We start from the raw sequence: 13587 nt of genomic DNA, 5'->3' as shown, positions 1-13587 counted from the left end.
GATTGGTAATATTAAAGGAATTGATTGACTATATCGGCCGCCTAGTCTGGTCGGTAGCGACCCTGCCTACAAAGCAGGAGGTCGGGTTCGAACCCTGGTAAGGGCATTGATTTGTGTGTGTTATCACAGATATATTTATTCCCGAGTTAACTCAAGAAGAACTTGTGGTCATGATATAATTAAAACATTTCTTTCTACTCATTTCGGACCGTGTTAAGTAATTAATTACTTAATTATTTTAGTTAGTAGAGATGCGTTTTTGTTTTATGTATGACGGCAAGTATGTTGCCTAACTAAAGACTAAAGGGTTAAATATGCTAGCTTAAAATACTAGCACAGCTTACAAACCTATGTACTCGTAGGTACAGGATGATTCCATATAATTTCTCACAGGCGTAGACACGTCAGTACAATTATTCTTAGTCCTAATACTCCTAATACAGTTACAGACGGCGCAGCATTTGACATGCTTCTATACTAATTGGCTTACCCTAGCCCAGTTACTTGGGCCAAGGTCCTTTGGAAACGCACTCTGAAGCCACATAAACGCGAATTAACACGATTGTTTTATCGTTACTTCACTTTTGTTTTGTAACCGTTTACATCATTTATGATGATGATGTTAATGATGTAAGCAATGACGCAATTGGTGCCTAAAATGCTTATCCAGAAATAATTCACATCAAAATTATATTGTAAGTTTTCGACCATGTCACTTTTCTCACGATACGCAAACTTTGTTTCACCAAGTGACCACAAATCATCCGTATCGGGGCCGATTTTTTAATTTCGGCCGCTCGATTCCGTGTATTTCATTCAATACTATTTCCACTACTAGGCATTTCAATTCTACTAATAGAATTGAAAACGAATGGTTAATTCGGTTAATACCATGCACTAGGTTCCCAATTTCTATAGCTTGTATTTCAAAATTAGCATTAAACCGTTTTCCACAGATTTACGCACGATTTACGTGACGAAATCGAGCGCTCGAAATTCAAAAATTGGTTCCCGGCGTGTGTTTACGTGACATTCGGAAACTCATTAAGTCATTACCTTACTCTAGAGGAGTAAAATTGCGAGAAAAAAATCAAGTCGTACCTTCACTCGTCCAAAAGCATTTAGGTAGGGTTTTAAAAAGTAGATAACTTAAGCGTCACTTTACGCACTAGCTACACAAGAGACAAAACCAAACGCCTGTAGTTATCAACCATCAAAAATAATGTTATCGGAAGCATTGTTCGTTCCCAGTGTTTATCGATAGCTGATAGCGAGCGGAGAAATATCACACGTTGGTAAATCACACGAAGATAAGGCAAACATGAGATGGATAAGGAAAGGAAAGCTATTAAGAGGGGACTATATAATATAACGTAGTTTTTACAAAGGCGAATGCCATGATTATCACTATATTTGCAAGAGAAGACTCCAACCAATCGGTACCTTATTATCAGTGATCGTTATTTTTCTAGCAATTTTGGTGCAGCATTGTTGGTTAAAAGCATCTGTTTGCCCTACTCTAGGTGGAATAGATAATTAGGGTTAATAACAGTAATATTAACCTTAACCAATCCTCTCCCTAGAAAAAAAAAATCCTTTATTTTTACTATGCTGCACCAAAATTGCTGGAAAATTAACGATCACTGCTTATTATGTAGATTAAAATTGGCTCGATAGAAATAAATTGACTCCATTTTAATTTCAATTGTATCTTTATCGATGTCATGCATACCGTATATCCGAGCGAAATGACGAGCAAAACCAGGTGTATATTTTCAGCCATTGAGACAAAACGTTAAAACCTGCGCGGTGGCCTATCTTACGTCGCAAGTTTCACACGGCGCGCCATATCTTTTGTTTCATTCTAATATCTTGGCGTTACTCCCTCTTTTAGGAAATATTTATGTGCTTGTATTCAAAGTATCATATAACTTCAAGGAAACAAAACATCCGACACGTGTTGGACACGTAAATTACAAATTAAGTTGATCGCTTTTTGTCCCAGCAAAAACGACTGGCCATTACATCGGTATTCAAATGAAAAAGCTACCAATCGTTGGGGTTTCAGGGTCTCACTTCCCTTTTGTTTATGGTTAAGAAAATATTAATACAAATTTGAATCTTATACCATAGACATTATGTATGTGGATGCGAGTGTAGGAAGAATGCTTTTATTTATGGCTGAGTGCGCAAAAAGTAAGGTGTAATTACGATATGCTTGTTTCTAGCCGATGTTAATACTTGTTAGATAGATAATTGAATCGAGGAATCATTGGTCTTTTATCTAAAATCAGGGTTCAATGGAACTGTTTATCATATTCTATTTTTTTACTGATTTGACGACGGAAAACATGGTTATCTTATCGTCATTTGGCCTAGCACTGCGCACTTGGTCACTGGGTAAGCCCAATATCTAAGGAGATGGGATAGGCTATATCACTATATGGGGCATTATCTATGAAAAGGGACCTTACTGTCGATGGCGCTTACGCCGCACAGCGTCGCGCGGCATTGTATTTCTATCGGAGTATCTTTAATAATGGCGTAAGCACCATCACAATAAGGTCCCTTTTCATAGATAACGTCACATATAGCAGCCGAGACGGCTCATCGATGCGGCCAACGTGGTCACAAATATATGAACACGTCTCTATTGTCAAGGCGCTAGAGTGCGTGTATATTTGAATATTTTTGAGCACCTCAGCAGTGATGATTCTGTTGGCGACTATACGCCGGGTGGGGTACCTAAACCCGTCGGCTAGGTACGATAGTCTCCACGCTACCCCAGTAGGCTAATGAATTTCTTAGCGTAAAGGCACACAGGTATCATGCTGATGTATGCGTGACTCAATACTCCATATGTATATATTATGTATGTTATTCACCATTCTAACCAGTTTCTATAACTATTAACTCATCTCTGAGTTTAAGAAAGGGAAATGAGTAGTTCAAATTTCTTAAGAAACAAAACGACGCAGGATGTGGTTCTAATTGTAAAAAGGGATCCAGCGGGACATCTAAGTTATTCATGTAACCTTTGAGTGTCATACAACAACTTTATAAAGAACAGGAAGCGAGACGTGGCAGATTTTGAGTGCATGTTTTACCAAGCAGGGCTCACCATACAGATGAAATAAGAGCGTAAAAAAAGGTTTTTTTTTATTTCACCTGAATATGGTTATATAAGTACCTAGGTAAAAACTATATGTTTAAAAAGGGAATGGCATTTAGAACATACAGTATACAGTGTAGGATGACGATTGATCAAATTGTATGCAAATAATGTTTTATACAACTCTCTGTGAAGCAACTTTTTTGTGTTGTTATCTTGTCCCGTTGTCTAAGGGCTTACTGGCACACTTTGAAGAGCTGATGTTGTATGCAGTTTTATTAACATGCTTAGTACTTAGTAGATGGGACCCATCATGGAAATTGGTTTACTACCACAAAAATGCATGTTTGATACATTTAAATACCATAAAATCAGGATTTCACGAGTCGTCTGTCCCCTAGCCCTATATAACTAATCGTAACCATGGCAACGAGTAATACATAAAAATGATTCACTCATATATATCAGACCTGTTAACATAAGTAAGTTGTGTTGTCGCGCGCAACTCCTACCATCTTGCGTTGACTTCAAGTATGGACTCGCGCGCGAGAACGCAACTCATTCTAGACGGTCATGGCCATAAATTCGGATATGGACTTTATTATACGTCCCCTTTATTTTATTTATCAAATGGCGTTATTCATAATTTCATAAACACAGAATATAATTTATAAACGTCAGCAAACTGATAAGCCATTTGGAGTGAGACAAAACGTAGCAGAACTTTGCTATACGTTATATAAATAAGCGGGATAGACTTCTGTATCGGTTTTTATTCGTCATTTCATCAAACGTCAAATAAGAAAGCCCGTAATACAGGTTTGGTTGGACCGGATTGCTGATGAATGAAGAACGCCACATGCATTTTTAGGGGAGCCATTTAGTAAAGCCACAAGGAGCTAAAAGCAGGATAACAAATGGTGTGTCCATATTTGGTTTTAGTTGTAAACCAAAAGTTTCAGTTGATTTAAAATAATTGAATCAATTTATTTAACTATCGTATTTTACTCCCGTCATTCAGATGCACCCTGTACTGTACGTCATAACCACGGATACTCCTAGACAGATTCTTTACTTAAGTGAAACAAATCGTAGCAAAAAAACGCGAGGCGGGCTGTTTCTACCTACCTATTTAAAATCGGATGGACGCATTTCTAAAACTACAGTCGAGTTCGTATTCCTATATGTACATAGATTTTTTTCACGCTACTTATTGCAATGGATGCTGTACAATCGCCATCACCTATATTGGAGCTGTCAAGCTGCTCACAAATATCTGAACAAGCCTCTATTGTCAAGGCGAGAGTGCGCGTTCAGATTATTTTGAACACCTCGGCCGTTCCGATATATCTGTTGGCGACTGTTTGTAACCCTTATTTTAAAGCCATAAGGTCCACCGACGTTCAGTTATTTATGTTGCTAAAGCGACCAGAGTTAATGAACTTTCCTAATAAGACAAAAGTCCGAAGTTAAAGAGCATGTTCAAAGAAAATCAATATAATAATCTTAAAGTCAAACTACTAAAGAGGAACGAGAGTTAAAAAGGTTTCTGAGTCACGCCTGGAATGTTTTAAAGACGGATGATTGATGGGTGGTATTGTTTTTCAAGAATTCAGACTTTCAGCTATGTCATGTGATATTAATTTGCAGCTGTGTAGACTGAAGGCGTGACGAGTACATTCAAATACTTTTGTACGATCAGTTGTTGTCTAGGTTGTAAAACCAAGTAACATTTACAGTTCCAAGGACTAATAGAAAATATATAAAAAAAAAGAACGCGATTTGCAGTAGTCGGGTTTTAGTTTTTGAACTTATTTTTTATTTAATTAATTTTGGGGTCATGATTTCGTTACTATTTGAAGACACTTTATATTACTTTTGCGAGGGCGTCCTCAGTACAGAAATGCACGCAGAGCGCCGCATATATCGGGCTACGCCTGACTACTTTGGCATGGAGGCTTCGGAACACGTACAGCGTGCCTCGTACGTCGGGCTACGCCTGACTCTTTTGGTACGAAGGCGCCTGGCTTTGGAACGCGTACGTACAGCATGCCTCGTACGTCGGCCTACGCCCGACTCTTTTAGTATGAGGTCGCCCGGCCTTGGAACGCGTACACGTATAGCGAGCCTCGTACGTCGGGATACGCCCGGCTCTTTTAGTATGAGGGCGCCCGGCTTTGGAACGCGTACAACGTGCCTCGTACGTCGGGCTACGCCCGACTGTTTTATTATGAGCCCGACTTTGGAACCCGTACAGCGAGCCTCGTACGTCGGGCTTCGCCCGACTCTTTTAGTATGAAGGCGCCGAAGGCGCCCGGCTTTGGACAGCGTACAGCGCGCCACGTACATCGGGCTATTACGTCTGACCCTTTTAGTGTGGGGACGCCTTGTGGACCGAGTCCGTTGCGTCACATAGGTACGTTTGAGTATGTTTCGCCTGACCACTGCGAAGGCGTTTTTTTTGTCCAGCAATATTTTAAGAGGTGAATATACTAAGCAACTTTTACTATGGGACCAAACCCAATCTTGTAAAAAAATTGGCTGTTTCATACATTTTGGCTGATCTGGACTTCTATACCTATTCACGTTATAAAGTATTGCAGGTCATTAAAAAAACACCATGTAGGTATATATCGGCCAAGCAAATTTATTTTGCAAAAACCTTTTTGTATTGCCGTAGTCGCGTAAGCGTAACACGCGGGTCGCGGATAGAATCCAGAGCACTTGTAGATTCGTAGTTCGAAATGTTCGAATTACCTACCAGATAAATTAATGTTTTATCGGGTGCATGCAAGCAAAGCCGGGTGCAAAAGCTAACAATATGTATATATTTGAAATGTGCTAATTGAGCTCTTTCAAATGATATACAACACGTCATCATTACTTATTTTTAATTTTTTGGTTCGTGACTTTATGACCTCTAGAGGGCGCCGTGTTCATTTTCTTGTGACGTCATATAGCCTATAACCAGCGGACGATTAAGACGATTCGAATGACATATCGTTTGTCAAATTATAATGTGTACTTTAGAAGTTATGAGGGAACAAATTAACATACATACATAGATACATACCCACGTACATACCGGTCAAAATCATAACCCTCCTTTTGCGTTGCCGTAGTCGGGTAAAAAAGTACGTAGAAATAATAGAAATCGCTGACAAATAAAAATAATCTACGCATGGTAGTGTGTCCGGCCGAGTTCGAAGCTGAGATAACACTGCAACATTAGTATATGTACCTATTTGTACAATAAAACGTGTAGCATGACTATAGAAAAAGGATACAAAATTATGGCGTAAATTTTAAAGCTATTCTGTCCTTGGGACACAGCTGCAAGTGCACTTTATAATGCACTTACTTGTATTAATAAAGCGGTAAATTGTGACTCATAATAAGTCATAACAATGTTTTGATTGCTATTTAAATTAATAGGGTAACCTATTAGCATTTAAAACCGCATTCTCGATGAGTAAGTTTAATTGGCACCACAGATCCAAGTATTAATTTGATTCGTGATTCAGAGTTCCTTATTTTCTCAAGCATTGAGTTTAAATTGTAATTAAGAAATTGAGAGGTACGTAAAAAATTGTTCATTACTCGTTTCATTTTTTTATTAATAATCGGCGAACGTTAAGCACACTTAACTAATAATCTACGTAAAAAAATTGAAAGGGAACCATTACACGAGCGTTATTATTAGCTATCTTCGTTTGCAGGTATTTAAGTATCAGTTCATAAAAAAAAGCATTAAACCACTTGGTATCCGATGAGCTGAAATTTACCATGACTGCAACTATCGTGAATATCGAAATTAGAAAATTGACTGCGTTTATGTCACTCGAATAATGCCACACATTTCCCACAGAACAGAATGAAAATCCAACAGGAGAGAAAATAGAATAAAAATATTTGTAGAGAAACTTTGAACTATAAGTTTCTCTACAAAATTTACCATCTGAGTCAACCCTAGACAGCATCTCAAGCATGCTCGGGGCAAGAAAGCCTCACATACAACACCTTGACCTCCAAAATGATGTGCGTTCGAGAAATCTACGCGACCGGAGACGTTTGTGAATGCATCCGACCAATGTACCTACTTACAGATATTCTGAGAATACTCTCAAGTTATGTTATTACGCTTTCTAGGCAAAACTGGCACACTATTACTACAGCTCGCAGCAGAAGTAATAAGGGCGAGTAGGTTCAAAATGATCTGTATACAACTTTGAACTTATTATTGTTTAGGGAGTAAGTGCATGTGCAGAATGCAGGTTTTCTTTCACACCCCGTCCGCTTTGCTACTTCTGCTGCTGACTATGTACCTATAATTCTAAACAAAAATATGCAAATACATATCTAGATATGGACGTAAGTGATACTTCGAAGTTGAAACAAAAGTCTAAACCACAGAAAAATGTAACGATCACGTTCATAAAGTACTGGTAGCACTCAATAAATAAAAACATTGAAGTTTGAAAAAAGAACAATGAACGAAAAAAATAAAGTTTAACTGTCTCCGTGGAATATTATATACGCAATACAACTTTACAAACCACAATCAAAGATAAGTAGACTAGATCGGGAATTATGTTTAGAAACACTTGGATTGTTTATTTTTTGTGCTGCATGCAAAATATATTGGAAAAAGGATAGCTAGAGCATATCGGGTAATCGAGCTATTAACACTAAATAACTGTAAGTAGTCGTCTATAGTTTCAGAACGAAATAACACTTCCTCGTGGTCATTTTCTTTTTTGTTGAATATCACTGTCGTTTTGGATGTTTTACGATTCAGTTCAGTTGTTTCTAGACATTTTTCAGTCAAGTCTCAAGTGCAGTTTCCACTTTCCACTCCTCAATTAAACACTATCTAATCAGCGACGTAATATCACGGCTTATGCATCCTGATAGCGGATGTTTTTCAATATCACGTACATATTGTTAACAATGCGATACCTAAATTAATTTTGTCTTGGCTGGAAGCCAACATTGTTTTTAATGATTTTTTATTAGTTGTTTAGAACACCTAACTTATGAACCAACAAATGTGTATGGCTTTCAACAGTAAAATGCTACTTGACAACCTTTTAGATTCTACAATTTTATTTATTCCTAATAGAACTTGGCCGGTTTTTCAAGTTTATATTTTGGGTGAGATATTACGACAGTATCAACCCAAATGAGTTTAGTCTGTTACTGACACGAATCTGACAAAACGAGACCCTTGAATGACCGGTTATAGTCGGACCTAGCTAATTGTACTTGAATATGAAAGTCAAAATTAGTATGAAAATATAACCTACATATATTTCGGACCTTCCACACTTTGTCAAGTCCAAGTCAAGTGCAGACTTTTAAAATATAAACAAAAACACTCGTGAGTGAAAACGCTGGTCGGTTACTTGAAGTACCAACCTAACGCACAAGTACACATTACGCCGAAAAAAATAGCAATCGCACCTACGTACAAACGAGTTCGGGTATCGTACACCTGTACACATTCGCGAGTGAAAATGGCGTCTGGGCGCGTCACGTATCGGAGAAAGTGTACTACTTAAACGACTGGTCCACAATTGGGACGACTTGAACGCGGTTTTAGGGTCCCGCCGGCTTTATGGCGACTTCCGCTTGTTGGCATTGATGCGCTAACCCTATTTTAAGGTTTTGCATCTCACATTTTGCTTAATGAGAGAGTGAGACGCAATGCACATTGGAACAAGATATTGGACAGATGCAATACCACCCTAAGTAACGTCGATTTTTCTGTGACAGTGGTGCTGTCTTTACATTTGAGTTTAGTAACTCGCTTGGCAGAGTTTACAATTGTTTTTGACTGTGGTATATAATAAGTAGAGATGCAACGGATAGTTGTTTGGCCGGATACCGGATATTCGTCCTGACCATCGGCCGAATATTTGGTATCCGGCTGCCGAACATTCGGACGGCGGAACTATACCTACATTTCGGTTTTTCAGGTGCGCATTATGCAGGTTTTGATCTGTTTCCTAGTGAACGTTCGCGCGGACTCATTTTCTAGGTTCGAATTTTCGAAATGAGTGCGCGAGCAAGTGAGTGGAATGTTTAAATTGTATTAAAATAATAAACGAGTACTATTGACTGTTTCTTATTTCAATTTTGTGTACTCCGAAATCAAGCAATGTTACTATCCGATATCTGGCCGGATTATAGGCCACTATCCGGTATCCTGCCGGATGTTAAAATAATGGCCGGATATGCCGGATACCGGATAGTAATCGAATATCCGGTGCATCTCTAATAATAATCCCTAAAGAAAGGCCTCAAGATTGCTAATTATGATCTAAAAAAGCGCTATGACTATGACTTTTAAAAAATCCGTTCTCTGAGCCTACTGCACCTTAATACACAAATATCTGGGAGACCGAGCTTTGCTCGGAAAACATATAAAAACTCAAAAATGCGCGTTTTCCCAGAGATAAGACCTGGCTAGATCGATTTATCGCCCCCGAAAACCCCCATATAGGAAATTTCATAGAAATCGTTAAAGCCGTTTCCGAGATCTCCGAAATATAAATATAAATAAATAAACAATAATTGCTCGTTTAAAGGTATTAGATTAGCTCCTAGCTGATGTTGCTTCACTGTAGGGCGCAACGGCCAACCAGTTCCTTATCGACGAGTCTTTATCTGTATTATTTTTGTTCTAGCACTTCATATTCGTGACAAATCACATATTAGCGACTAAAAGAAACTACAAGAAACGGAATCTTTAAATGTTTAAACCACAATCGTTCGTTAACATAACCTGATAATGACGTTCAATGCCTTAGTTTTTTCACACCGACGCAACCGGTATTTCGGCTGATAAATATGTCTACCTGACAGGCTTAATTTCGAAGTTCCCAGTCCGCATTTCCTTTAACGATAACGTTCTCTAAGAATACCAAATATAACTCGTGATCGTAAGAACTACGAATACAATACGTATAAATTAAAACAGGTGAGTTAGATAGCGCAATTGTAAATAAAGACAATATTATGCAGTGGAGTTCTTTTTTCAATTCAATAATTTTAAGTTTTTGGATTCAAAAGGTTTTCTTTCAATTCAGTAATTTTAAGTTGTTTAATGTAGCATGTATTGTAAAATAAATTGTTGATTCCTGATCCTCCTGATATTTTTGATCGATTGATGGTCCTGGGTTCGAAACCCGGTAAGGGCATTTATTTGTGTGATGTGCACAGATATTTGTTCCTGAGTCATGGATGTTTTTATATTAAGTATATGTAATATCTAGGAGACCGAGCTTTGCTCGGAAAACATATAAAAACTCAAAAATACGCGTTTTCCCAGAGATAAGCCCTAGCTAGATCGATTTTTCGCCCCCGAAAACCCCCATATACCTAGCAAATTTCATCGAAATCGTAGGAGCCGTTTCCGAGATCCCCGAAATATATAAATAAATATAGGCATATCAAGAATTGCTCGGTTAAAGGTATTAGATAGATATCGTTGTCTGAGTACCCACATCACAAGCCTTCTTGAGTTTACCGAGGGATTTAGTCAGTTTGTGTAAGAATATTTAATCCCTATAATATTTATTTATTTGTTTAATTTCGAGTCGAGGAGAAATTAGATTAGGTACGCTAATTTGGTACCTCTACCAATTTCATTGTCGTTTGAAATAACTTACGTAAAAAGTTTATTTAAATAAGATATTATTAACGGATAACTATGTATATTGCTAATAATATTTATTTACACCTACGGCAAGGCCGACGTCGGGTGACGTGTTCAACTGTTCAGCCATCACAAAGGTAACGATAATTTGGCGGAGTAGGTACATCTCGGGTTTGCTTACCGAGGGTTCCGTCAACAGTTACGTAATATTTATATTCGTATTTAGTTCTGGATAATTTAACAGTGTCGTACTTCTTGCCCGCTGTCAAATTTACACGAATTTAGAGACGCCATAGATAAAAGAAAAAATCACCAACTGTCAAAATGACACTTCATATTATTCGCCGCGCTTTCACGCAAACGGACGAATAATGTCAGACAAACTATCTTTTTTGTATATAAGATATGATTGATATGAATGTATTAAAAAAGGTGAATATCGGGTATAAAAATAGGTATCGTATCGTATGATCTATCCTAATCTGTGGTCCCAATTTTAAATCCATTGAGTACTTTCGTTCATACACTTCACACACCTGACTGGTAGAAGCCTATTGGTGACTTGATTAAGTTTAGTAGGATTTTTTAGAATACATTCAGTTAGGTATAATGACAAGTTTTGTTTCTGTGTAACTGCTGCAAATACGGCATTGCGGTTTGCTTCTTTGTTGTGAGAACGCCTGGAAAAACCCGCTTTAACGAGTGCTTTATTATAGAAAGGTACAGTAGGTAATTAAAAGCTTTTCAATAAATGTCAAGAAGACATTCATAAGGACATACACGTTTATTACTTAAAAATAATATTAAGTACCTATTACGTATAGTTCGTTCGTAGGTTGGTTTTTATGTCGCCACACATCCTGATCTTATGAATTATTTCTGTGTAAGTAAATAAATATTCACATGAAGTGGGTTTGACCAATAATTCCTATACGTAACAGAGTTAAGTAAACCTTAAAAAAATCAGAATAGCCAGAATAAATACGTATTTGGATACGGCACCAATATCCCGATAGAAATAAAAGTCAGTTTAATACATAATCGACATATTCCTATTCCTAAATTGTTGATCCTGACTCCATTATTTACATGGTTTAGTTTGTAGGTACCTAATACCTTTCCTTAATAGTAAATCAAAACTCGCGAAAAACCTTAGGTTCTAGAAATAACTTTATAGTCAAGCCAAAGACTATCTCAAGGCATTGCGACCCCTAATAGTCGTGCCGTAAAGGTGTTCCTTGATTTGACTTTAGTCTATAGCCGCGATTCGGTTTTGTTTCTCTCATCTCAACGGCGACCGAGCAGGATTCCTTCGAAACAAGGTATGTTTGAATGGGTATCTTATATCATTGGTATAGCACTACAAATATACCTTTACCACTACTAAAGCCGTTGTCTTTAAACGGCCGACGTAAAGTTAGTAGGCATACGAAACGAGTTTACTTCTAGCAGGGTTAAATTGGTTTTGTTAGGTAGGTATCCCTTTTTAGGTGAAAACCTTTAGAAAGGTCAGAGGTATCACGTTGCTATTTAGATGTTAGGGGGACTTAAACGTCGAGTTTTTCATAGAGCTGAGCAAGTAATCATAAAACTAGTTATAGGCGTGGTTATAGGCGACTGATAACCATCATATTATAGGTAAACATATCGCGCTAAACTACGATAGCTCTCTCAGCTTGAACAGTCACAGAAAAAATGCAACATGGCATGGTTTGTCTACAAGCAAAATCATTTTCTTCTCGTCTACACTACGCCTTTTCTACAACATTCACTATTCATGAGCTTACTATTTCTTTTAATCTAGGTATTTATTTTTAAAAGGGGAAAAATTTATAACAACAGGTCACTTATCGTGTCATAGGTGGTATGTACCACACGATAGCTACATTAGCTACTTACTTGACAGTTATTAACACGGTTTTATAATCAACAAACCGAACATTGGTAAAAGCCTTGTAATTCAAATAAAATATAATATACGAATTCGCAGTAGCCATTTGTTATAGGTACAAAAACACCATGTATTTTCTTCCATGACATGAGGTTAGTAACGTTAGTAATTAGTACACGAGCGAGTTACTCGCCACACATAAACACAGCATCATTATTTAAAATCACAACAAAGTAATGTTTCCATATTAAATTATAAATAAAAATAACAATAACACAATGCGCAATGCAAAATGAAATAAAAATCTTACCGTAAAAGTTTCGGCAAAACTCTTCGAAGTTGAAACAAAAGTCCAAAGCACAAAAAAATGTAACGAAAACGTTCATAAACTACTGGTAGCACTCAATAAATAAAAACATTGAAGTTTGAAAAAAGAACACTGAACGAAAAAAATAAAGTTCAACAGTCTCCGTGGAATGCATGCAATACAACTTTACAAAGCACGATCAAAGATAACTAGACTAGTTCGGGAATTATGTTCAGAAACACTTGGATTGTTTATTTTTTAAATAAATTCGCACTGTACGCGAAAGTTAATACAGTTTCATGTGCATTTATCGGTCTGGCTGTCACTTGACACATCACCGCCGAGACGCATAGCCCGCCCCACGACCAAATATAATATGGCGGCCGTTGCGCGAGAGCGACCGAATAGAACGGAAGAACGGAACGGAACGTTTGAGGCGAACGAATGAGCGGTTTCGTTCATTCCTCTGACTGAACTTTGTTTGGAGTTGATCAACTGATAAATAATAAAATTATTGTTGATAATAAAATAAAAATGATAAACAATCGGCCAAGTGTGTGTCAGAATACTCACATTATAGGAGTAGGTAGGTACATTGTTAAAATACAATTAAGCAA

The 13587-nt window shown here is 37.5% G+C and overlaps 1 protein-coding gene across 1 annotated transcript in view; it reads right to left on the bottom strand.

The window, feature by feature from the left end:
- Positions 1 to 13353, bottom strand: part of LOC134804271 (uncharacterized) — a 68392-nt gene extending 55039 nt beyond the window's left edge. Inside the window, exon 1 of the mRNA XM_063777256.1 lies at positions 12974 to 13353. The gene's annotated coding sequence lies outside the window, so the exon portion shown is untranslated. The remainder of the gene's footprint in view (positions 1 to 12973) is intronic.
- Between the last annotated feature and the right edge of the window lie 234 nt (positions 13354 to 13587).

This window comes from Cydia splendana, chromosome Z (genome assembly GCF_910591565.1).
Source record: "Cydia splendana chromosome Z, ilCydSple1.2, whole genome shotgun sequence".
Taxonomy (NCBI): domain Eukaryota; kingdom Metazoa; phylum Arthropoda; class Insecta; order Lepidoptera; family Tortricidae; genus Cydia; species Cydia splendana.
Note: the sequence above shows the minus strand (reverse complement) of the source record. Positions and strands in the feature narration are given on the sequence as shown.